The 24822-nt window shown below is 36.6% G+C and overlaps 1 long non-coding RNA gene across 4 annotated transcripts in view; it reads right to left on the bottom strand.

Moving 5' to 3' along the window:
• The window catches only part of LOC132352301 (uncharacterized), a 147146-nt gene extending 122873 nt beyond the window's left edge, over window positions 1–24273 (bottom strand). For 3 of the 4 annotated variants that reach the window (XR_009498651.1, XR_009498652.1, XR_009498649.1), the window contains exons 1-2: window positions 24236–24273; window positions 22612–22715 (exon numbers count right to left, since the gene is read on the bottom strand). This is a non-coding gene — a long non-coding RNA (uncharacterized LOC132352301). Of the gene's footprint in view, window positions 1–22611; window positions 22716–23798; window positions 24201–24235 lie in introns of those variants that run through there. The other variant, XR_009498650.1, reaches the window with a different exon arrangement.
• Between the last annotated feature and the right edge of the window lie 549 nt (window positions 24274–24822).

Genomic DNA, 24822 nt, shown 5'->3' on the forward strand with positions numbered 1-24822 from the left:
TCTTGGTACCCATTTTAGCAAGCTGGTTTCATGATCAGGAAATTCATTGTCAAAGAGGAGCTTCAAAAGAAAAATCAGGGTATTTGAGTGTCACTTAATTAGATAAATGGATCTCGGTAATTAGACTTTTTTGGAAAGATAATGTATTTGTCAGACGTATTTAGGCAAGTTTATTTAATAAATATCCCCAGGAGATGTTAGTCCCTCTTGTATTTAATCGTGATGGGTTTCTATACATATCCTGAGGATATTAGGGAATTTCCTGTTCTGTTAGTGGGCTGCTCCAAATTTTCTCTTAGTTTCAGAAATGACAGAGATCTCATCCCAGCCTTAAATGACTATTTAAAGAATACTGACTAGAATAGGTGATTAGCAATGGGAAATAGTTAGTGTAATTGAAATTTATCTTGGGCCAAAGGAGACAGAGAAGGGAGAGAGGAAAGGCTGAAGGGTCTAATAGTTTCTTACTTGGTATTGGATATTAAAGACTGAAGAGGGATATGTTTGCTCTTAAATCAGTACTATTATCTGGCTCAATTGAATCTCCCTTTTAACCTACAGGCTTTTTTATACTAGCTCATGTAGGCAAGGCAATTTCCTCATGCATTCAGAGTGAACCAGTCACCATAAGCCAGTAAAAGTCCCGGAATTTATAAAATAGAATGTATTGATATCATCATCAATCAATCAGCACATAGGCACATGTGGCACTTTTCAGAGGAACATCAATTGTCTATCAACAACATGTAAAACAAACAAATGTGTTTTGGTTTTTGTATACACATATTTATAATTCAAATTACAGAGCTAAATTTTAACCACTGTAGTGATAATAAAGAATTTATATGTTCTAAAAATGGAAAGGAAAATACAAAAATCTAATAAAGTTTATTATAAGTGTGGATGGTTACTTTGTTGAGAATAAGTTGAGATTAGAAGCAAATAAAATCAAATTCAGAGCAAGACAATGTATGCAAAATTACTTGAAGCGGTTTAAAGCCTTCACAAATGTGAATTAAATGTCTTAAATCTTGCTGAGGTCTGATCAGGCACATATAAATAGACAAAATAATATATTTGAAGAACTGTCATTACTTTTATTTCTCAAATTCAATCAGATTGGTCCTTCAATGATCATTCTGCTAAGATGTGAGGTAGAACACAAAATTTCTCTAGCAACTGGAGTAATAAAAAGAGCAATTCAAAAGTTTTTCTTATGTGCTGCCATTGAGATAATTTGAAGGGAAAGTACAAGCTAAAAGGACTCGAGATGGGATTCTCCCAGCAAAATGCAGAAATGGAGGTGGCAGATTGCAGACAACCTGGAGTAATGGAAAAAGTAGAAGCTCGGGCTTGTGTCAGACCTTTTTAAATTCACCTCCCCATATACAGGCCATGACTTTGGGTAAATTTTAATTTCTCACAGCCTCAGTTTCTTTCTTTTTTTTTTGTTTTTAATATTTATTTACTTATTTATTTATTTGTTTGTTTGTTTATTTATCTATCTACCTATTTATTTTGGCTGCACCGGGTCTTAGTTGCGGCATGCGGTATCTTTTAGTTGCAGCATGCGTGCGGGATCGAACGCAGGCCCCCTGCATTGGGAGCTCGGAGTCTTACACACTGGACCACCAGGGAAGTCCCACAGCCTCAGTTTCATAATCTCTGAAGTAATGATGATAATAAATGTCTCAGGAGAGATAATGAGACAAAGACGTGAACAAATTTGCATAAAAGTGCTTAACATAGTTCCTGACACACAGTAGACATTTTAAAAAATATATGATATTCCTTTTCCAAACAAATGAAACAGGAAGACCTAGTTCTTATAATACAATTGGAAAACTACAAAACCAAAGTGACATTGTGGCCCACAGAGAACAAAATTAGCATTTGTCCCCTTTGTTAGTAATGAAAGTGAAGACATTGTAACTCAGGGTTTATTTCTATATAATGGGGGCTCACCCTCTGGTTATCAGGTTAATATTAAATATCATTATAAAATTTGGTTAATGAAAATAGCCAAAATGCTTATCCAGCTTCTGTCTCCTGTTCTGGTTCAAAGGTCAGAATACTGGCTGTGCTTTCAATAATGTGCATCTTAATCCCTTTTAACTCACCAGAAATGCATTTACTGGAAATTCTGCCTTAAATGACCTATACTTCTCACCTTTAATGTATCATATTGTGGCACCTTTTTTCATATTCCCACAAGTCTACATGTTTTATCAATAACTCAGGAAGATGCATCAGGCACAAGTAATATGCATTTAGATGATAAATGTTTATTATAGGCATCTACGGCTAAATTTCCCTCTAAGCACTGCTTTAGCTACATGCCATGTATTTCGTATGTGTATCTTCATTTCTATTCATGTCAAAGTAATTTCTAATTTTCCTTGTGATTTCTTCTTTGATCCACTGGTTATTTAGAAGTGTGTTGCTTAATTTTTATAATACATACTTGTGAATTTTCCAAGTTTCTTTCTTGTTGATTTATTTCTAATTTTATTCCATTGTAGTCAGAGAACATACTTTGTATGATTTCAATTCTTTTAAATTTATTGAAGTTTGTTTTGTGGCCTAGCATGTGGCCTATCTTGAACAGTGTTCCATGTATACTTGGGAAGAATGTGTATTCTACAGTTGTTGGGTAAAGTGTTCCAAAGGTATCTGTTAGGTCTAGCTGGTGCATAGTGAAGTTCAAGTCTTCTATTTCTTGTTGCTCTTCTGCCTGGTTGTTCTATCCATTATTAGAAGTTGGTTATTGAAGTCTCCAATTACTACTTTTAACTTTTGCCTTGTCTGCCCATCTACCTTCATCTCAAGACTGTCTATCACACTGTCTACCACAATCCACATGGTTATGGCAGTGGGGCTTCTAGTGGCCATGTTTTAAATGTTATCAGGTCCTACTCATCACTCATGGATTGAGAGAGATCAGGAGTGAGCATTCAAACCTGAACTATTCCAATCAACTAGGCACTTTCCTAAGGAAATTAAGAACTGGAACAGAGAATCACCAACACTATTTTTCAATGGAACAAATAATGGCTTATACCAGAAATGGAAAACTAAGGAAGACTGGCTTTAAACAGATTTATATACAGATACAGAAGGAGAGAATAAGTACATGCCCACAAAAGATTTCCCTTTTTTTTTAACCCTCCATTCTCCAACTCAATCTGTTCTTAAGGCCCTACTATAACTCTGACCTTGGATCAGAGGAAAAATCTCTGTAGCATCATAATACATGTCCCGTTTTTACATATACTAGCCTCAAGAAGTTTCTATTTATTTCTACCAGAAAAGAGCAATAAACATATAATGGAAATATTCTTGTTGTATTAATGAACAGCTCAGTTGATAAAATAAAATGTGGGCCAAATTGAAAATATCACCTAGAACTGGCATTCCAAAAAGAATACCAGTTGTGGAAAATGGAAGAATTTCTTTAACAAAAAATTTCTAGCAAGAGATTTAAATCTAGAAAGTTAACCTAAGAAAATCAGGGATAAAAACAAAAACATATATGTACTAATAGACCATAGTCACATTGTTTGTAATAGTGAAGAATGTCAAAAAATCAGAAATTACATGTTTAATATTGTAGAATTTATTATATATTATAAATTACTTGGTATGCATAAAATAAAATATATATATGATCATAAAATTACTATGAAGATCTGTCTACCTAGATACAAAAGAGTTTCTGTGAATTATTAAAGGAAGGAATCCAAATAATTTTGTAAATCATCCCACTTTGACAACTAAGTATCTGTTGGTGTGTTTGCGTGTGTGTGTATAATGAAGAATATTGGATGGATATTCTTCAGCAATGTGTTAACAGTTATTATTCCCTGGTTTGTGGACTGAAGGAAAATTTTTGCTAAACTTTTAAAAAATTAATATTGTTTACATTATTTATAATAAGCATATATTATATAATTACAGGAAATAAAGCTATTTTTGATAAAAAAGAAAGAAATGTATGTGACCAGAGAAGATTTTTCTGTTGAGAAGAAAACCACAGAAACTCAAATGTTAAAAGATAACATGAAATGAAGTCAAAGTCCAAATCCTGGGGCACTGAGAAAAGGCCTTGTGTCCAGGTAGTGTGAAAGAACTCCGGAGGACTGGGTTATTTCTCTCTTAGTAATTCTAGAAAGGTAAGTAGGGAAGTCTGGTAAGGGGTAGAAACGAAGTTCAAGTTTGATGAATAGATTTGTATCCTAAAGATCCTGAAGAAAATTTTTGGAATATCTTCCAGGAATAAAAAAAAAAAAAAAAAAAAAAAAATGGTAGGAATGCCTTGGGTGTGGACTTAGGCGATTTAATTTACTAAGTTAATTTAACAATTTACCTTTCACCCTGTGCAGACCTTCCATTTGTCTTTTTGTGCCCTCCTGCCCTTGTCTCCACCCGCTCTGCTCTGTGAGTTCCAATCGGAATCAAAGCCGATGCCTCCGCAGCCCTCTGGATTCTGGTTTGGCTGATGGGAGGGAGCACAGGCTAGACAGGAAAGGGGCTGGAGAGTGACACTAGGTAGACGGTTCGTTCCTCGGGCGGCGCCTTCCCACCCACTAAAGCGGACGCGGCTTCCCTTCTCACCATTTCTGTCCTCCTCACCCCTTCAAGCCTAAGGATGGAAATACACCCCTTTGCCAGTGTTGCACGCAGCCCCTGGGGTTCCCTGCTCTCTGCCCTCACCTCTGAAAAGAGTTCCTTTATTAAATTCCTCAAATTACTCAGCATGATGCGCCATCTGTTTCCTGCAGGAACCTCACTAATACAAAAACCTATCTGTAAAACAGATTATCAGGTTCTACCCTTCTGTTCTTTATAGGAAACTACTTCATTAGGTAATAATTCATCAGGTTTATGGTTGCTCCTGGAGCAATTACAAAGGATTCTGCAGCAGACCTGGTCAGCACTAGGCCCATATCGCCACATCTCTCCACTGGTTTCTTTCATTTTCATCCCCTAAGCTAACACCTGTTCTTCCTGATTGCCAAAACCCTTCCACGCATGCACAGGAAAGATGAAGTGCCCAGAAAAACGGAAGTGCCCAGAAATGTACATGATCCACCGCTACCTAACGACAGCCAATCAATGACACCAGGTGTGGTGTAGAAACACTTCGGCTCCCTCATCCTTGCCTGGGACAGATCTGAGTCTGACATAGCCTCTCTGGAAACACGTTGCTGGATTCAGTCGCAGTTGCTTTTGGTGGGATTTAACTTGATATCACAAGCTTGCTTTGATTCCTCCCTTCCCCTCCCCACCCATCCCTTCCCTGTTTCAGGTCCCCACTCATCGATGTGTTTTTCCTGGATACATTTCCTAATAAATCACTTTCACTTAAAGCCTCATCCCAGGGTCTGCTTCCAGGCAACCCAATCTAAGTCCGAACTGCATGATATGCATCAGAAAATAAATTTTAGAAAATATAAAATGATAGAAAATAATAAGAATTCCTTTAAAACAGGCAAATAGACATACGTCTGAAAGAAATCTGTGTCAGGTAAATTTAGATTTTTTTGATAAATGGTAATTTAATATAATTAAATTTGGGCATTGACAGAATTTCCTACAAAGCAATGCTCAGGAGAGAACTGATTCACTTTCTCTGACATCATTTTAATGTTGAGATGTTAAATTCTAAGAGCATGAACTCTGATGAGCTCCAGTTACCTGTTACGTGTGGGTGTGGCACTTTGAAGGGTATGGAGGAAGCATTCTGCTGGTTTGTTTGTTTGTTTTTTTTTTTTTTTCTGCTGGTTTTTCATAGAACAACAAGATTGGAAAAAAGCAGTGGGTACTCATTGAATTAGTTATGCTTGGAGAGGTCTCCCGGCCCCATTTTTCCATACTCCAGGCCCCCCAGACCTGACTCATCATTAACTTCTCTAGAGAAGAACAAGTATCTTCCTAAAATCAGAGTGAAGGATGGAGAAGAGACTAAAAATACACGGTTCATTATTTTCCTATTTCAGCCTTTACTTTGATAAATGAGGTGACCAAGCCCCAGGAGTTTAAGTGGTTTACACAAAACCATTCAGCTCGTTAGTGGAAGGGTAGGGATGCAGACCCAGGTGTCCAAAGTTCTAGTTAAGAGCGTTTCCACTGCTGATACTAGCTTTTCCACTTTTAAAACTACTGAAATATTCTTCCAGATTCTGAGAGAGATGCAAATTTAATCTTTCACCACCTTTTGATTTTTTTTTAATTGAGGAAGTTATATCAGAAAATTAAATGATTTGCTTACTTTAATTACCAAAGTTGATGGAGGTTAATTATTTATAAAGTCATTAGAAAGTTTACCTTCTTTATTATGAGGCTGACTTAAAAGTGAGGGATGGAAGAGTGTGGGCCACCCTCTCTCTCTTCCCAGAAGGCAGGCAGTGTCACAGCCCCCCTCCAGGAAGGCAGCCAGGTGTCACCAACCACTTTGAGGAGAATGCTTAATGTAAAAAGACATGTTTTATAACCAAAATGGAAGACGTATATTCAAGTCAACAAAAGAAACATAAAATATTGAAATAATTTCCTCCCTAATCTTTTCTTTGTTTATTTATTGAGCTGAAAAGATGATTTTCCCTCCTTTAACTTCTAAGCAATTTGTCAATTTAGAATAAAATACTTAAAGAATAATTACAATATTTCTATGCCTACAGAAGATAGTACTGATGTAAATAACTTTTTCAAAAAAGATAGCCTGATAAATTCAGGTACCTAAATTATTTCCATTGGTACATTTTTCAAAACCTAATAAGCAGCATAAGATCTATAAGTGAGTTCTCCCTGCACACTGGTATCCCTGGTTTGGGCTTTGGTTTAGGCCTGGCCAATTTGAATATACTTATAAAAGCCATCCTACAAAGTTTACATGCACATCAATGACTATAAGTTAAAAGTGAGAAGATATAGTACATGATAGACTCTGTAGGAACAAATCTTAATGAGAAAGTTAAAAACTACTTTACAAACACACTTAGAGTTATCAAATTTTGCTTGTGCTTTTTGATCAGTTTGAATAGCATACATAGTCTAAATGCAGGTTTTTAATTATTTTGTAAAGCTTCCTTTCCAAGAGAAAAGAGACCACTACTAAATAGATTTTTAGTCATTTACAAATTAAAACTCAGAAATGTTATACTGTCCTGTGATAAAACTACACATTCTATTTCTGTAAAGTTTGCTTCTGCCTACATGCAAAACTAACATTACCTGTTAGAGGAAGTTATGGAAAGAATAATTAACTTTGAGAAAAAAAGAACTATAAATGTGAACAAAATAATACCCTTTAGAAAACAATCACCTCATAATTAGAGCCATTCTGGAGAAATTTAGTGCATGTGTTTGTTGTTTTCGTTGTACGCAGACACAAAATTATCTTTGAAATGGAATCTTTATTAGTTTCCTCTAACATTAGCCTCTACAGCAGAGACCTGAGCCTAATGTGAGAGTTCAAACTCAAATCAACGCTCACCAGCTGTGTGACCTTGGGCAGGTTACATAACCCTTCTGAGCCTGTTTCCTCATCGATCGAATGGAGATGTTAATAATAGGAATTATCTCATAGCATTGCTGTGAGGATTAAAATGAATCAATACACAGAAATACTTCGAAGAAGGCCTGGCACAGAGTTACACTGTATATGTTTCATCATTACTGTTCCCATTGTATCATAGTTGCTCAATAAACATTTGCTGAATTAAAAGCTCCTCCAAAATAAAACAATGTATAGCAGTCCTAATCAGATAAGATAACACAGAGTATTCTCACATTTGATAAATACGCAAGTTCGAAGGCTGGTATTTGCAAAGCAAGGAGTGGCTTATGCAGTGCTATCTGAGGGGCTCTGAGAACCCACGTCATTCCCATAAATTCTGCGCTAGTGCCTGAAGCCCACCCAATGAGACTTTGGCCAAACCACTGAAAGTCCATTTAAAAAACAGACGATAAAGAGCGGAAAGAGGTGATATTACATATTAAAACATAGTCAACCACTTAGAACAAGGTGGGGAATTTAAATAATACCTACTGATACTTTAGCCATATGGTTTATTAGATTAAGTCAACTAGTTACACTCAGTGGGATTCTACCAGAGAAAACAAGGAAGCTTAACAGGAGAGTGCTGGAAGGGCTAAGCAATTTCTCAATTTAGAATGAAATACTGAAAGAATAATTACAATATTTCTATGCCTACAGAAGATAGTACTGATGTAAATAACTTTCACATAAGGTAGGAGGAATAAATTGCCTACTTAATTTTTTTCAGAGACTAGTATACCTCTGTCATCTCAGAATGCCATCAATACTATTTTAAAACAAGAATTTTCAACCTCAGGATGTAGGTGGTAGTGCGTCTAGCTTTTAAAGTCACTGACAGAAAGATCTGATAATGTTCCATGTTATGACACTTCCATTATCCCACAAAATAAAGACTTTCTTGTTGTTTTTTTTTTTTAAAGTGGTTCCATGCTTCAAAGGGAAAGCTTGTCTCCACCTAATACTGGTGGTTTCATCTATACTGCATGCAGAGTACAAATTGCAGTGCAGGAGTTAGTGTAGATCAGTTGGTGTCACAATTAGAGAGCCTAACATTGGGTTACCACGGGAGACACTGCTGCTATATAACCCTGACCTGAAACATTCGAAGGTTGATGAAGAACTCAAACAACTGGTGTGCTGTGAGACGCAAATAGCACTAGTTTTTAATACACACCTATTGAACTAATTCCAGAAAGTTCAGTGCCTTAGTATTACTTTGAGTTCCAAGGTCTGGGTTAATATGCTCAGTGTGTGTGTTATGCTAGGAACTAAAGATTGGAAGCTATGTAGTAACCCTTTGATACTTCTAATGAATGTTACATAAACTTGAGGCGGGGGCAGGGGGTCTCTATATCACATTCCTCTCCTTCCTTCCCAAACTCTGATAAGACAGATACAGCAATCAGACTGATGGAGACTAAAGTGCCAGTTCCCTTAAAGCTAAAAACTAGCTCATAGGACACAAGGCAGGTGAGCTGGCAGATGGCTTGCTAACACTCATGTGAATTTCCTTTTCACACTTCCCAATCCTAAGATGTGGCAGAAGCAAAGTCAATTCCACTACTCATGGAAGAGAGCAGACTAGAGTGTACTTTCTCTACAGGTAGGCAGTTCTTTCCCACAAAAAAGAAAGAGTGAGGCAAACATGCCAGCTCTCTCCTCTTCACTGATAAATTAGAGAACTACTCCTTTCTACATAGAGAGAGTCCAGAAAAAACGTCCGGCATGTAGTTTTCAGCAGGGGTGCAGACATATTACCAGGGGACTTTGGGAAATGTATGTAGGTGCTCCTGGCATTTAGCGGGTGAGTGCCAGAGTTGCCGAACATCCTACAGAGCACACTACACTCCCAGGCAATGAACAATCATCCTGCCTAAAATCCAGTAGCACTCCAGTTGAGAAGCACTGCTGGGGACCCTTTCACAGGGAAACAGGAACAGCAAGGAACGAGTGACCCACAGCTTTGTGAATGGATGTGTGTGTGCACGTGCATAGCTGCACCTATGGGAATACAGCTAAGGTCATATGAACTCTTACTTGCTTTTTTTAAAATGAAGGTACTTATCACCCTTTTTAGCGGACAGTTCTGAGACATCACTACCACCAAGATACAGAAAACTTCTATCATTCCAGAAATCCCCCCATGCCTTTTGCAGTCAGCCCTTCCTATCCGAATCCCCTAGCAACTACCAACTTGTTTTCTGTCCTAATAATTTTGCCTGTTCCAGAATACCATATAAACAGAAGCATACCTTTGAATCTGGCTTCTTTCACTTAGCATAGCCCACTTGAGATCCATTCATGTTATTATATGGATCAGTGTCTGTTCCTGCTTGTTGCCCAGTAATATTCCACTGTGAGGATGAACCACAGTTTGCTTATCCATTCCCCCACTGAGGGGCATATCGTGTGAAGTTTTAACCTTTAGAGATGGAAGTTACTGGTAAAATACATATCTTTTAAAAGCCAGATCCAAACCTGAACTTGCTGCATCCTTTCCCATTTTCTCTACCAACTCCTCCAGAACACCAATCTGATTCAGGTGACCCCAATTTGTGAACCCACATTTCTCATACATGCTACTATCACATCATTTACTACATCGTAATAGTCAGTTTCTCCTAATAGACTTTAAACTCAATTAATATTTACTGAATACATGTTTGAACAAATGAATGACCAATGAATGAAAGGGCTCTTACACATGATATATCATTAACAATGATTTAAGTAATATGTCAGCTACCAACTCAAATATTTTGTCCTCCAATTGCTTTGAAAGCAGAAAATTTGAAACCACCTGTCTGCAAAAGGATTTGTTGCTCAGACATTAGATTTTAATTTCTGAGTGTGTAAGAAGTACATCAGGAAAGCTTTACCGAGACTTAAGTGACCATTAATTATGACCATAACTCCTTCAGCTGGGGGCACTTCTTTTTGACTTATATGCTGAGTTCTGCAAGTCTTCCTACTAAACCACCAAACCTATGGGTGGTCTTGGGGACCCCTCAACACACCTGGAATACTCAGAAAGGGTGGGGAAAAGTCAGAACATTGTTCACTTCAATATATATTTTCCAATACAATATTTTTAATAACTTTTTTATAATATCAATTTTTCTAAAATATACTCTGTTTCCATCCAAACCTTGAACTGACATATTTTGATTATTCTATTTGTGAAAAGTGTTCTCAATATAGCCTGAATGGCACAATCTAACTTCCCTTCTATAAGAAATAAAATACCTTTAATATTGATTACTAAAGGTTGTCTCATCAAGATTAAACTGATAAAGATCCAAATGCATTTATTTTATCCACATTTATAACTTTAGAAAATGAGTAGAAAAATATAGTTTCTCTTTAATTTGTAATGAGATATAATATAACTGAATATACTATAATAGCTAAAATTAAACTTATCTGTATTCTTTGAAAAGTGTTTATGTGCAAGTATTGAAGTCCTAGATTCAACTTAGTAGAATAATTAAATAATCAAGCATCAAAATCAGAAACAACTCATTTAACTATATATATCATGACTGAACTTTTTTAATGTACTCAATGAAATGGAAAGGCATATACTGTTAAATCTAGCCCTGAGCTACTATGTGATTTTAGACTTTGTCTATAGATGGCAGAAAATATTAAATATTAGATGGTAAAATAAGATAAGGGTTAGCCATAATTGGAATAAATATTTCATAATATGACTTATTATGAATCTCAAAGAAATCATAACAAAATCCTAGCCTTAGACTTTTAGTCAATGAATCATGAACAAATTGGTAGCACTTGAAAATATTTCAGTTAGAATTTAAAAGGCATTGTCAATAATCTATGTTTGCTTTGGTTATTTGAAGGTAATTTTTAAAAATCTTTCCAAGGATGAATATTGAGAATAGTGGAAAAGAATGGTTTATTTTTACATACATGGGAAAAACATTTTTACTGTTCACTATTTCATACTGATATTTGTTTAGATGTGCTTTCATGAGACTCTCCTGCTAAAGGAGTGCATTTTTCATAAGAGGACAGATGATGAAAAGAAAAAGAAAACCTTTGAATAAATGTGGCCATTAATCCCACAGTGCAACGCTACCAAACACCTGAATTCAGAAGATTCCATGAAGATCCCATACAGAGCAAAATACCCTGCTTTCTAATGCCATACTGTATGCTTAAGAGAATATGTACAAGGAGGGAAAGATGGTAATCTCTGAGGGTTTTTGTGCTTTGTCAGCCCTTAAAGCTTTCACAGAAGTATCCAAAGGGGTCTAAAACTCTGTAGTAAGATTTGGGGTGAAGAGGGATGCTTTATTATTATTTAGTATTATTGTGAAAGCAGTCACAGACTAATTTTAGGAAAGAGTTCATAGTAACGTGGAAGATCTGAAAACTGTCCCTTAAAAACACCCGGGCTTTCTTACCCCTTGGAAAGTTTTCTTTCACTCCTAGATTATATGTGTCCCAGTTTGAAGACCACTGGTGACAAGAAGCGCTTTCCTAAATGTTCCAAGAATTCTTTCTATTGATAATTTAACTCCCACATCCAGTTGCAAGTAGGAATATATTGCTGACCTGACCTGCTATGGATCATATAGGATAAACTTGGAAATTGAGACTTGTGCTTAACTCATTTCCGGGGCTTTCTTTCTAATGGTTTCTGTGGTTCTTTGTAGACTCCACACCACTTCACTCGCAATGTGCTGGCCTTTTTATTACTGTCTTGTCAGCGTAGGTAGCAGCTCTAATTAAACTACTAATGATAGTAATGTATTTTGTCCTGCCCGAGGAAAACAGTATTATCAGATATAAAATCTCCAGTGTCAAGAATATATACCCCCAACATTAATGCAGTGATTTATGTTGGTAGATCTTACTGTGAATGTCTTTGTAATGTAGGTAAATATATGCATTTCCAATGTGGAAATGAGCTTTTGTGTTTCTTATGTTGAAACTTGGGTTCTTTTATAGAAGAACTCATGGGACGTAAACATAAAAAGTTGAGTACTGGTTTAGGAAACAGAAAATCAACTGGGGCAATAACCATCCCTTTTCATATATCCCTGGTCAGCAATTGCAGAATTTTGAACCATGACTTCCTATAATTTAGTTAATAATTGCCCCAGACCAGAAATAACGTGTATGATTCTCAATACATTTTTAATGAAGCTTTTTCTAAAAATATAACATTAAGGTTATCCAATCATCCAGAATTAGCATAGTCACTCTCTAAAGTGGTTAAAGTAGTGAAATAAATTAAAGGAAACTAACTGAGGTGACACAGAGGTATATCTAGAAATAAAACTCAAGGCAATTTTTGGTTCAGTTATTTATCACCCCACCAAGCCATATCTTTTGTAGTTAATAATTATGCATTCCTTCTCTTACATTGTTTATGCCCTTTGTACCTTCAGTCCTTCAAAGTGATTATTTGGAATATGTTTTCAAATATTGGCCTTCACTTTGCTCCTCATCTGTAATATTTTCAGCACACCCAATAGTGAGAGAGGGGAGAGAGAGAGCTGGAATGAAAGGCAAGAGGAAAAATTTTTTAAAAGATTATTTTGAAAATCTGGATACAGATTAATATCATGTTAGATAGATGGTTACATATGAAAATAACCCATTCTATCTGTTAAGAGAAAGAAAAATAGAATCATTATTGCTTATAACATCCTAGTATTGTCATAATATTTCTGCTATAGAAGGTTCAATACAGTAACAAAGGTATCCACATAAAACAAGGTTAGTACCAACTAACAAGTAGAATTGAGAATAAATGAATCTCTGATAGATTATTTTTAAAAATCTAGAAAAACAACTTCCTATTTAATTTACATTTATATTATAATTTGTTAGCAACCCAATTCAGCCTATTCAAAAGAACTATGTTTCTAATGCATACCTATAATTCAAATATAAAGGAAAAGAAACCAGTATAAACTATGCATTCTATTATTATATTTAATTTATTTTGCTTTATTAAGCACATCCTTACTAGCTCTTTAGAAACCAATTTTTTATCCAAGATGGCAGTTTCAGGAATTATGTAAAAAGTTTCTGCATATTTCTTGCTTAAAATTTCAACTGGACTATTTTACAGTTTCTGAAAGATAATTCAGACCAATCTCATACACAATAATGTGTATTTTTTTCAAGAGAACTGATATTTATGCTTTGCCAATATCTCAGAAAGCACAGCTAACCCAATCGCTATAAAATGAATAGTAAAAAGTTATGAAACCATCTATATTCTGTCTATAAGGGCAAATGAAAATATTAAGGAAAACTTCAGCTATGTGGAAAAAGGGAAATATGTAAAAAGAAAAGTTGGTCAATTTACTTGAACTTCTTTTCCTTCAAATATCCAAGAGTCAACACATAGTGATTATGCAGAAGTTAAATAAGCTGAGAAAAGCTCGAAATATTTGAAATTCACATTTTTCCCTCAGTCTTAAATTCCTCTGAGAATTGCACTTAATTCGGAAATGCTTGGGAATGCAGCTCCTAATTCCCCCCGAAGAGAAGTTTCTTTCCATTTTGATTTCCTCAGCCACAAACTAATCAGTCTTAATTGCTCCCAGCTGTGATTTCTTCTCCCAGGGGTTGCTTCCTGCTGATACCCAAGTAGTACAAAATCATGCAGTTTTGTTAAACTCCAGTAAATACATGGGAGCTTTGTAGAACCTAATTTACTATACAGGAGTTCAAGCACTGTAACTAGCAAGTAAACTTTCACTCAACTTTGAAAGCTGACCACATAATGAAGATCACTTTTCTCCCGAGAGGTGACAAGATATGGGACAACTGAAAATTATATTTTCTACCATTACAGATTCAACAGAATATTATTTATATTTCTATTTGTAATGTGTGTGTATGCTTGTATGTATGTGTTAACATATATATATACACATACATATATATTAAATTTGTGTTATATGTAAAATATTTTTCTTGTATATTTGGAATTTTTACTGAAATAATTTTAGGAAAAAGAAAAAATAGTTCAGAACTACATGATGCTGTCTTGAAACAAAGTACTTTGTGATAACACCAAGAAAGTGAATTAAAATTTAAAACTTGCCACGTTAAGGTCTTCATAAAATTATATAATTGTCTCTCTTACATTTTTTACTATTTAATCTCAAAAACTGAAAAAAAAAAGATTATAAAAATCTTTTCCAGTTTTTTTAATCCTATTTATCAGATCATTCTGAAGTGATATCACCTGAAAAGAATATCAGGATTTTATGTTTTCTAGTTTACTCATTGTACAAACTGAACCATTTAGTTATTTTTCATGAATCAATCTCTAGTAATTATTTTTGCACAAAGATTGAAAAAGAAGCAACAACAACAAAAATGATTAGAAGAAATTAACTTCATCTGAAAGTGATTTAAGAAGTGACTGTGGGCTTTTTTATTAAAACCAGTGAATCTGAAGTTTCAATTAATGAACCACAATTCATGGCTATTAGCTTAACTAACAAACTTTGTTACTAGGCAGAAAACTGAGAATAATGAAGACAAAGTATCAAAGCCTGCGAACAGGTTACCCTTGGCAGAAATCGTGCAAGTTCAAAGGGCCTTACTAAGAAAGTTCACAAAACAACATTAAGGAAACTAAAAAAATAATTGTTCCTTTGCACCTATGGTCTTAATGAACTCGCTCTGTATTACAACAAAGTAAGGCTTATTTGTGCTCAAATGGTAGGTACATAGAGTCAACATGCTGTAATATTAGACAGTGTTGTGTAAGGCACTATAAAATTTTACCATAAATAATGAGAAAAAAATGAAAATATTTATACATTTCAGGGTTATGTGGAGAGTTTCTTAATGTTATTTTTATTTCTGAAAGTAATTTTATAAATAATAATTTTATGGCTAAACATGTGCCATATTTATCCTAATCTCCATGCTCTGAAAAGCCATCGTTCAGACAAAAATAAAATCTAGAAAATCTGAACTAAGAGAAGGATTGAGTTATTCATACTACACCAATGCTCCCACAAAGGACTACAAAAGGTAGATAAAATACAAAAGTCACATTTATTTAAAACATCATATTACTGCAGAAGCAACAAAAACTAGCAACTAATAAACTGGACATGGAAGAACCATGCAGAAGTGACCTGAATATCTGCAGCCATTCTTTCTGGGCACAGGGCACATACAAGCAAATATCAGTGGTACAAAGTAACAGTAAGTCTTGAGAATTTTTTAAAATGTATTGACATGTCAACTAAATATAATTTGGTATCCTGGATAGGATTCTAGAATAGAAAAAGATCACTAGGTAAAAATTAAGAAAATCTTAAGAAAGTATGGACTTTCATTAATAATATGTCAATATTAGTTAACTGTGACAAAAGTATTATAATAATGTAAGATGTATAATGGGGCAAATTGGGTGTGATTTATATAGAAACTCTGTAGCATCTTCATAATTTTTCTGTAATTCTAAAGCAAATGGAAAATTAAAAGCTTATTAAAATATATAGAATTTAAATGAATGACAATAATAACACAACATTTTGGAAAAGTATAAGAGTTAGAATATTCTCCTAGGAATAAACCTACCTAAGGAGACAAAAGACCTGTATGCAGAAAACTATAAGACACTGATGAAAGAAGTTAAAGATGATACAAACAGATGGAGAGATATACCATGTTCTTGGATTGAAAGAATCAACATTGTGAAAATGACTCTACTACCCAAAGCAATCTACAGATTCAATGCAATCCCTAACAAACTACCAGTGGCATTTTTCACAGAACTAGAACCAAAAATTTCACAATTTGTATGGAAAGACAAAAGACCCCAAATAGCCAAAGCAATCTTGAGAAAGAAAAACAGAGCTGGAGGAATCAGGCTCCCTGACTTCAGATTATACTACAAAGCTACAGTAATCAAGACAGTATGGTACAGGCACAAAAACAGAAATATAGATCAATGGAACAGGATAGAAAGCCCAGAGATAAGCCCACGCACATATAGTCACCTTATTTTTGATAAAGGAGGCAAGAATATACAATGGAGAAAAGACAGCCTCTTCAATAAGTGGTGCTGGGAAAACTGGACAGCTACATGTAAAAGAATGAAATTAGAATACTCCTTAACACCATGCACAAAAATAAACTCAAAATGGATTAAAGACCTAAATGTAAGGCCAGACCCTATCAAACTCTTAGAGGAAAACATAGGCAGAACACTCTATGACATAAATCACAGCAAGATTCTTTTTGACCCACCTCCTAGAGAAATGGAAATAAAAACCAAAATAAAAAAATGGGACCTCATGAAACTTAAAAGCTTTTGCACAGCAAAGGAACCCATAAACAAGACGAAAAGACCACCCTCAGAATGGGAGAAAATATTTGCAAATGAATCAACTGACAAAGGATTAATCTCTAAAATTTATAAGCAACTCATGCAGCTCAATATCAAAAAACAAAAAACAACCCAATCAAAAAATGGGCAGAAGACCTAAATAGACATTCTCCAAAGAAGATATACAGATTGCCAACAAACATATGAAAGGATGGTCAACATCACTAATCATTAGAGAAATGCAAATCAAAACTATAATGAGGTATCACCTCACACCAGTCAGAATGGCCATCATCTAAAAATCTACAAACAGTAAATGCTGGAGAGGTGTGAAGAAAAGGGAACCCTCTTGCACTGTTGGTGGGAATGTAAATTGGTACAGCCACTATGGAGAACAGTATGGAGGTTCCTTTAAAAACCAAAAATAGAACTACCATACGACCCAGCAATCCCACTACTGGGCATATACCCTGAGAAAACCATAATTCAAAAAGAGTCATGTACCACAATGTTCATTGCAGCACTATTTACAAGAGCCAGGATATGGAAGCAACCTAAGTGTCCATCGACAGATGAATGGATAGAGAAGATGTGGCACATATATACAATGGAATATTACTCAGCCATAAATAACAAAATTGATCTATTTGTAGTGAGGTGGATGGACCTAGAGTCTGTCATATAGAGTGAAGTAAGTCAGAAAGAGAAAAACAAATACTATATGCTAACACATATATATGGAATCTAAAAAAAAAAGGTTCTGAAAAACCTAGGGGCAGGACAGGAATAAAGACACAGATGTAGAGAATAGACTTGAGGACACAGGGAGGGGGAAGGGTAAGCTGGGACAAAGTGAGAGAGTGGCATGGACATATATACACTACCAAATGTAAAATAGATAGCTAGTGGGAAGCAGCCGCATAGCACAGGGAGATCAGCTCGGTGCTCTGTGACCACCCAGAGGGGTGGGATAGGGAGGATGGGAGGGAGACGCAAGAGGGAGGAGATATGGGGATATATGTATATGTATAGCTGATTCACATTGTTATAAAGCAGAAACTAACACACCATTGTAAAGCAATTATACTCCAATAAAGATGTTAAAAAAAAAGAGTAGTCTAGCATTATGAGGCAAGTGGTAAAAATAATAATTTAAGGTAGACCCTAATAAAGATGCAGGTAGCACCCTCTAGAACCATACTGTGTAATAGATTTTTCTGAAATGAGAGAAATGTCCTATATCTATACCGACAATATCTTAACCATTAGCCATATGAGATGATTATCCACTTGAAATGTGGCTAGTATGACTGAGCAACTAAAATTTTAATTTTATTTAAATAGCCACCTGCAGCTAGCAGCTACCACATTGTTCTTAGAAGAGAAAATTTAAATAATAAAAAATCATATTTGGTTATTCAAATTAAAAGCACAGAAGTAAAGAAGACATAATACAGGTGGGCCAAAAAGATAACAAGTAATACAATGGTATCTATAAACTCAACTGCATCAATATTACATTAAATGAATTTGGACTAAATACTCCAAATAAAAGGCAAACTACATGCTGCTTACATCCAACTATATACTATTTATAAAAAGAAAAACACACTTTAAATACAAGAACACAGAAAGTTTGAGAAAATAAGGATAGGAAAACCTGTACCATGCTAATAATAATACTTGATAGATGATAGACACATAGATAGTGCAGTTCTATCAGTAGCAGTTAAATTAGATTTTAAGGCAAGAAGGATTCCCACAGATAAAAAGGCATATTTCATAATGCTAAAGAGATCAATCAAGAGAAAGATATCACAATACTAAATCTATGTGTATCCAAAAACATAGTTTCAAAAACTGTAAGCGAAATTTTACAGAAATAAAGAAAATGTGCATCCCCAATCATATATGAAGATTTTAACACAGGTCTCTAGATAGCTGGCAGAAAAATCATACAAAAATAGTAAAGATATAAAATATCTAAAATTAACAAACTTTACCTAATTAGCATATGTAAAATGTGCTAGAGTGATAGAATTAACATTTGTTTCAAATATTTATGGGCTATTTACCAAAATTGACCATAATCTGGGCCATAATGAAAGACAACAAACTTTAAAATATTGAAATAATTCAGAATATGTTCTGACATAAGAAGTAATTATCAAAGACATATCAATGAGGAAAAGACAAATTAATAGGAAAAAAGCCACCAAAAAAATTGAACAGTTCATTAAAAAATATATCAAAATGTCTAATAACATATGAAAAAGTGCTCAACATCATTAGTCATCAGTGAAATTCAATTTAAAACCACAGTGAGAGGCTATTATAATTACACAGGAATGGCTAAAATGAAAAAATAAAAGACGGTATCAAGTGTTAGTAATGACATGGAACAAGTGTAAATTTCATATACTGTCGATGGAAATGTAAATTGGTACAACCAGTGTGGAAAACTGTTCATTACAGTAAGCTATATATATGCATCCTCTTATGACCCTGTAATTTCATGCCTAGTTATACAAAGAACAGAAGTTTGTACAAATGTTCATCAAAACACATATGCTAGAAGGTTCACATTAGCACCATTCCTAGTAAATTCAAGCTGGAAAAAAAAATCCATCATCACTAGAATGGATAAATAAATTGTGCTATATTCATGCTGTGGATTACTATAGGGCAATAAGAAATTAACAAATTAAAACTACATGCAAAAGGAATAAATCTCAGACATAAAATGTTGAGTCAAAGAAGCCAGATACAAAAAATGTCTACTGTGTGGTTCCATGTATACAAAGTTCAAGATCAAGCAAAACTACGCTATGTCAGTCTTGAAGGTATATTGACTGGAAGGGTGAATGAAGAGGCTTCAGGGATGCTGGTAATATTCCATTTCTTGATCTGGGTTCTGGAGTTACTTATCTGTTCATTTTGTGGAAGTTCCTTGAGTTCTACATTTATTATTAGTCCTCTTTTTGTATGTATGTACGTTTCACTAAAATGTTTGCCCTGAGGTTTAAATATGGAGGTATTGATTGGGAAGATATCTTTACAGAAGTTGTCTATTCAGCCTTTGCTTTTATATCAAGCTAATCTTAAACTGAAATTGAAGATGTATATTTCACATAAAATTGAGATATATATATTTCAGATTTCAGATTTATCATCTTCCAGAGATAGTTTCAGTTATATTCTAGGCACCCAAACCTTACCATTTTTATGGCTCCAAAAGTACAGTCTCTTTCCTATTGGGAGTCCTGACATGAGGGGTGTGTCTCACATATGATCAGTTTCCAACAGTTGTTCTGCACTTTGAGTTCTCAGTTCTTGCTGTCTGTAAACTGGGATAGTTCATTGTTCCATATTTATGCTGCGGCCAACCGTCATGTTTCTGGTAATTTTTTTTTTATCTCAGGAAATAAGTAAGTGATTCCCACATCTTACCTTCAGGTCTCTGAGGGCTGGGGCGGTGGTTAGTCACAGGAGAACCATGCCTCCAGTTCCCTAGGCTTTTGTGTTTATCTCAGCCCTTTTCTTCTCAAAGCCCATGAGCACTGATAACCTTCTGGACTTGAGAGTATTAAAGCACAGCTTCATTCTATACCTAGTACTTCGACCACACTTGACATCCATCCTTACCTGTTTATTCTGGCTTACATTACCAGATTCCTTTCTCATTCATGGTAATTCTCCAACAGGAACTCTTCATATCCTTCCTTGCTTCCAGGTCCATCAGTCTATCAGTCTGTTTCTATATATCTGAGCCCTAACTATATATAGTGTTCAAGTTCTTTCTCAAGGGACTGGTTGGGTCCCTACGAATTGAAGCAATGTTCCTGAACATTCTTAAGAATGTCCCTAAATATTTTATGAATTAGGACACTTCTGTGCCAAATGTCAAAAAAAATATTACCTGTCTCTGTCCACAAATATATCAAAGTCTCAACTTTGTACTTTCCAGGATACCAAAATAAATGTCAAAAATCAATTTTGCAGGGCAGGCAAAAGATAAATCAATTCAGAGAGTTGTAAGAGCAGCGTCTTAAATTTCAGTCCAAGATTAGCCTGATGTAAAACAAAGGCTGAATAGACAACTTCTTCAAAGATACCTTCCCAATCAATACCCCCATATACAAACATCAGTTCAGTCAGGTGGGAGTGACAGCAGAAAAGGAACATTTGCCAAGGATACCCCCTTTGCTTGGTGTTTTTAAGCCTCTCCTTTTCTCACTTAGTTTTTTTTGTTTTGTTTTTTTAAATTTTCTCCTACTTGGGTAGATATAGTGATCAGCATGAGAGCTCTTTCAAAGGCCATCAATTTGAGTTGCTACCCATGATAAGAAAAAGAACTATTGAAAATCACTCACATTTGTCTGCTGAGGTCTTCTTTTCCTAGACCTCTATGATTATATTGTTCTTGTTCATCTAAAATTTTGAATTGGCTCCAGTGAATTGCATTCATTTATACATATCTTTATCTTCAGCTTCAGTTTTGGGAAAACACAGTTTGTTCACAGTAGGTTAAGTTTTGGGGTAACAGAAAGTCCCAAAATCTCGGTGGCCTAAAAAAGTTTTATTCCTCACTTAAGCAAACAGGTGGTGAGTCTGGCTGATGCTTAAGGGGAATCTTGTTTTCTATGTAATGACCCAGGGTCTCCAGATCAATATTTGCTTCCATGACCACATGGCAAGGGTAAAAGCACGGAAGAGTCTCAAAATTAAAGGATTCATCCTGGAAGAAACATGGGTCACTTCTGCTCACGTTCCATTAGGAACATAAGTCAGTGGCCATACATCTGCCCTTAAGAGGGCAGAGAAGTGTCATCCCTCCCTACAGTCTTGTCCTAACAGAAGGCAAAAATGAACTATTTGTTAAATAAAAATATGTTGAGTAACTAATGCTTTATACTGGTCAGCCAATCTAATTTTAATGTTTAATATAAAGGAGGAAGAAACAATCAACATGAAGAAAGCAAACACTAGATAAGGAAGGGAAAACAGTTCCTACTCTATTAGGGAATCAATTTTGCATAGCTTCATAGAACACTGACTTGAGAACAATTCTGAGACCAATCTTAGCTCAATAGGAAAGACTGATTTAACAGGTAAATGACATCAGCCAAGAGCACAAGAATGAGAAGTATTGCTGTGTCATGGATTGACTTATTGCCTCAATTCCAACCCTCTTTCTGCATCCATACTTTTGCATGACCTCAGGAAGGACAGGGTAGACTTTTCTATCCTTTGACTTGGGGTTGGCTCTGTAACTTGTTTCAATCAATGGCATGTGGGTAGAAGTAAGCAATTTCTGAACCAAGACCTTAATGTCCTCCTGTGTTTCCACTTGCTCTCTGCCATTTTCATGAGAAAAATATACCTCGGGCTTCCCTGGTGGCGCAGTGGTTAAGAATCCGCCTGCCAACGCAAGGGACACAGGTTCGAGCCCTGGTCCGGGAAGATCCCACATGCTGCGGAGCAACTGAGCCCGTGCGCCAGCCACAACTACTGAAGCCCACGTACCACAACTACTGAAGCCCGCACACCCTAGAGCCTGTGGTCTGCAACAAGAGAAGCCACTGCAATAAGAAGCCCGCACTTGCCACAACTAGAGAAAGCCCAGGTGCAGCAATGAAGACCCAATGAAGCCAAAAATAAATAAATAAAAATAAAATAGATTTATGAAAAACAAACAAAAACATACCTCAAGTGGTGCTGTGGTCATATCAGAAGGATGAGAGATACATAATAGGAAACCATCCTGGTCGCCACAGCCTGAAGAAGAGCTGCCCCAGGCATCCCATAAATCTGCACAGAGAAGCAAAGTTACAAAGCTGAGCCCAGCCTACATCAGGTGAACTTCTGCCAACCTTCAGAGAGACAAGAACAGTTACAAACGACTGTTATTTTAAGCCATGGAACTTCTGAGTAATTTGTTTTGCAGCAAGAACTAATCAATATATGGTACATGTGCCAGACACTGGCCATTCATAAAGTACAACGGATGAGAAAAAACAAAAAAAGCAAATCCAGAATCTAGAAGACAAAAAGGATTGGAGATTGCCACACAAAGAAAAAGAAAAGCATTCTTGAAGGTTAGGAAAGAAAAGTAAAAATGAATATATTTAATGTGACTTTTTTTAAATAATCATGAACTTAGATACATGAACTAAGAGTGTATGTTCTGGTTTGTGACTATATTTACATGAAAAAATTTGAAAGTTACAAAATTTGACATTTTTATATAAGATATGATTTTATTTAAAAATCAGGAGACAACGAAGTTGGAACAGACCCAATAATATACATGAGTGCCATTAATTATCAGCCTATAAAATTATAAACTTGAACATGATGTTTATTACAAAATCCTTTTGTATTAGAATTAAAGTGATGTCTGAATTTTGAAGGCAGTGACTTTTGGAAAAACAAGAGAAAGCATTAGTTCAAAGAGTAAAACCATGGAATACAGTGACTTAAAAAAATAGAGAGAGGAGAAGATGGCGGAAGAGTAAGACGCGGAGCTCACCTTCCTCCCCACAGATACATCAGAAATACATCTACACGTGGAACTGCTCCTACAGAACACCTACTGAACGCTGGCAGAAAACGTCAGACCTCCCAAAAGGCAAGAAACTCCCCACGTACCTGGGTAGGGCAAAAGAAAAAAGAAATAACAGAGACAAAAGAATAGGGACGGGACCTGCACCAGTGGGAGGGAGCCGTGAAGGAGGAAAGGTTTCCACACACTAGGAAGCCCCTTCGCGGGCAGAGACTGCGGGTGGCAGAGGGGGGAAGCTTCAGAGCCACGGAGGAGAGCGCAGCCACAGGGGTGCGGAGGGCAAAGCGGAGAGATTCCCGCACAGAGGCTCGGCGCCGAGCAGCACTCACCAGCCCGAGAGGCTTGTCTGCTCCCCCGCCGGGGCGGGCGGGGCTGGGAGCTGAGGCTCGGGCTTCGGTCGGATCCCAGGGAGAGGACTGGGGTTGGCGGCGTGAACACAGCCTGAAGGGGTTAGCGCACCACAGCTAGCCGGGAGGGAGTCCGGGAAAAAGTCTGCAGCTGCCGAAGAGGCAACAGACTTTTTCTTGCCTCTTTGTTTCCTGGTGTGTGAGGAGAGGGGATTAAGAGCGCCGCCTAAACAAGCTCCAGAGACAGGCGCGAGCCGCGGCTAACAATGCGGACCCCAGAGACGGGCGTGGGACGCTAAGGCTGCTGCTGCCGCCACCAAGAAGCCTGTGTGCAAGCACAGGTCACTCTCCACACCGCCCCTCCCGGGGGCCTGTGCAGCCCGCCACTGCCGGAGTCCCGTGATCCAGGGACAACTTACCCGGGAGAACACACGGCGCGCCTGAGGCTGGTGCAACCTCACGCCGACCTCTGCCGCGCAGGCTCGCCCAGCCTCCGTACCCCTCCCCCCCGCCCTGCCTGAGTGAGCCAGAGCCCGCTAATCACCTGCTCCTTTAACCCCGTATGGTCTGAGGGAAGAACAGATGCCCTCAGGCGACCTACACGCAGAGGCGGGGCCAAATCCACAGCTGAGCCCCGGGAGCTGTGCGAACAAAGAAGAGAAAGAGAAATCTCTCCCAGCAGCCTCAGAAGCAGCGGATTAAAGCTCCACAATCAACTTGATGTACCTGCATCTGCGGAATACCTGAACAGACAACAAATCATCCCAAATTGAGGAGGTGGACTTTGGGAACAAGATATATTATTTTTTCCCCTTTTCCTCTTTTTGTGAGTGTGTATGAATATGCTTCTGTGTAAGATTTTGTCTGTATAGCTTTGCTTTCACCATTTGTCCTAGGGTTCTGTCAGTCCGTTTTTTTTTTTTTTTTTACTTTTAAAAAATTTTTTTCTGGGCTTCCCTGGTGGCACAGTGGTTGAGAGGCTGCCTGCCAATGCAGGGGACACGGG

The sequence above is a fragment of the Balaenoptera ricei genome, chromosome 18, assembly GCF_028023285.1.
Source record: "Balaenoptera ricei isolate mBalRic1 chromosome 18, mBalRic1.hap2, whole genome shotgun sequence".
NCBI classification, from domain to species: Eukaryota; Metazoa; Chordata; class Mammalia; order Artiodactyla; family Balaenopteridae; genus Balaenoptera; species Balaenoptera ricei.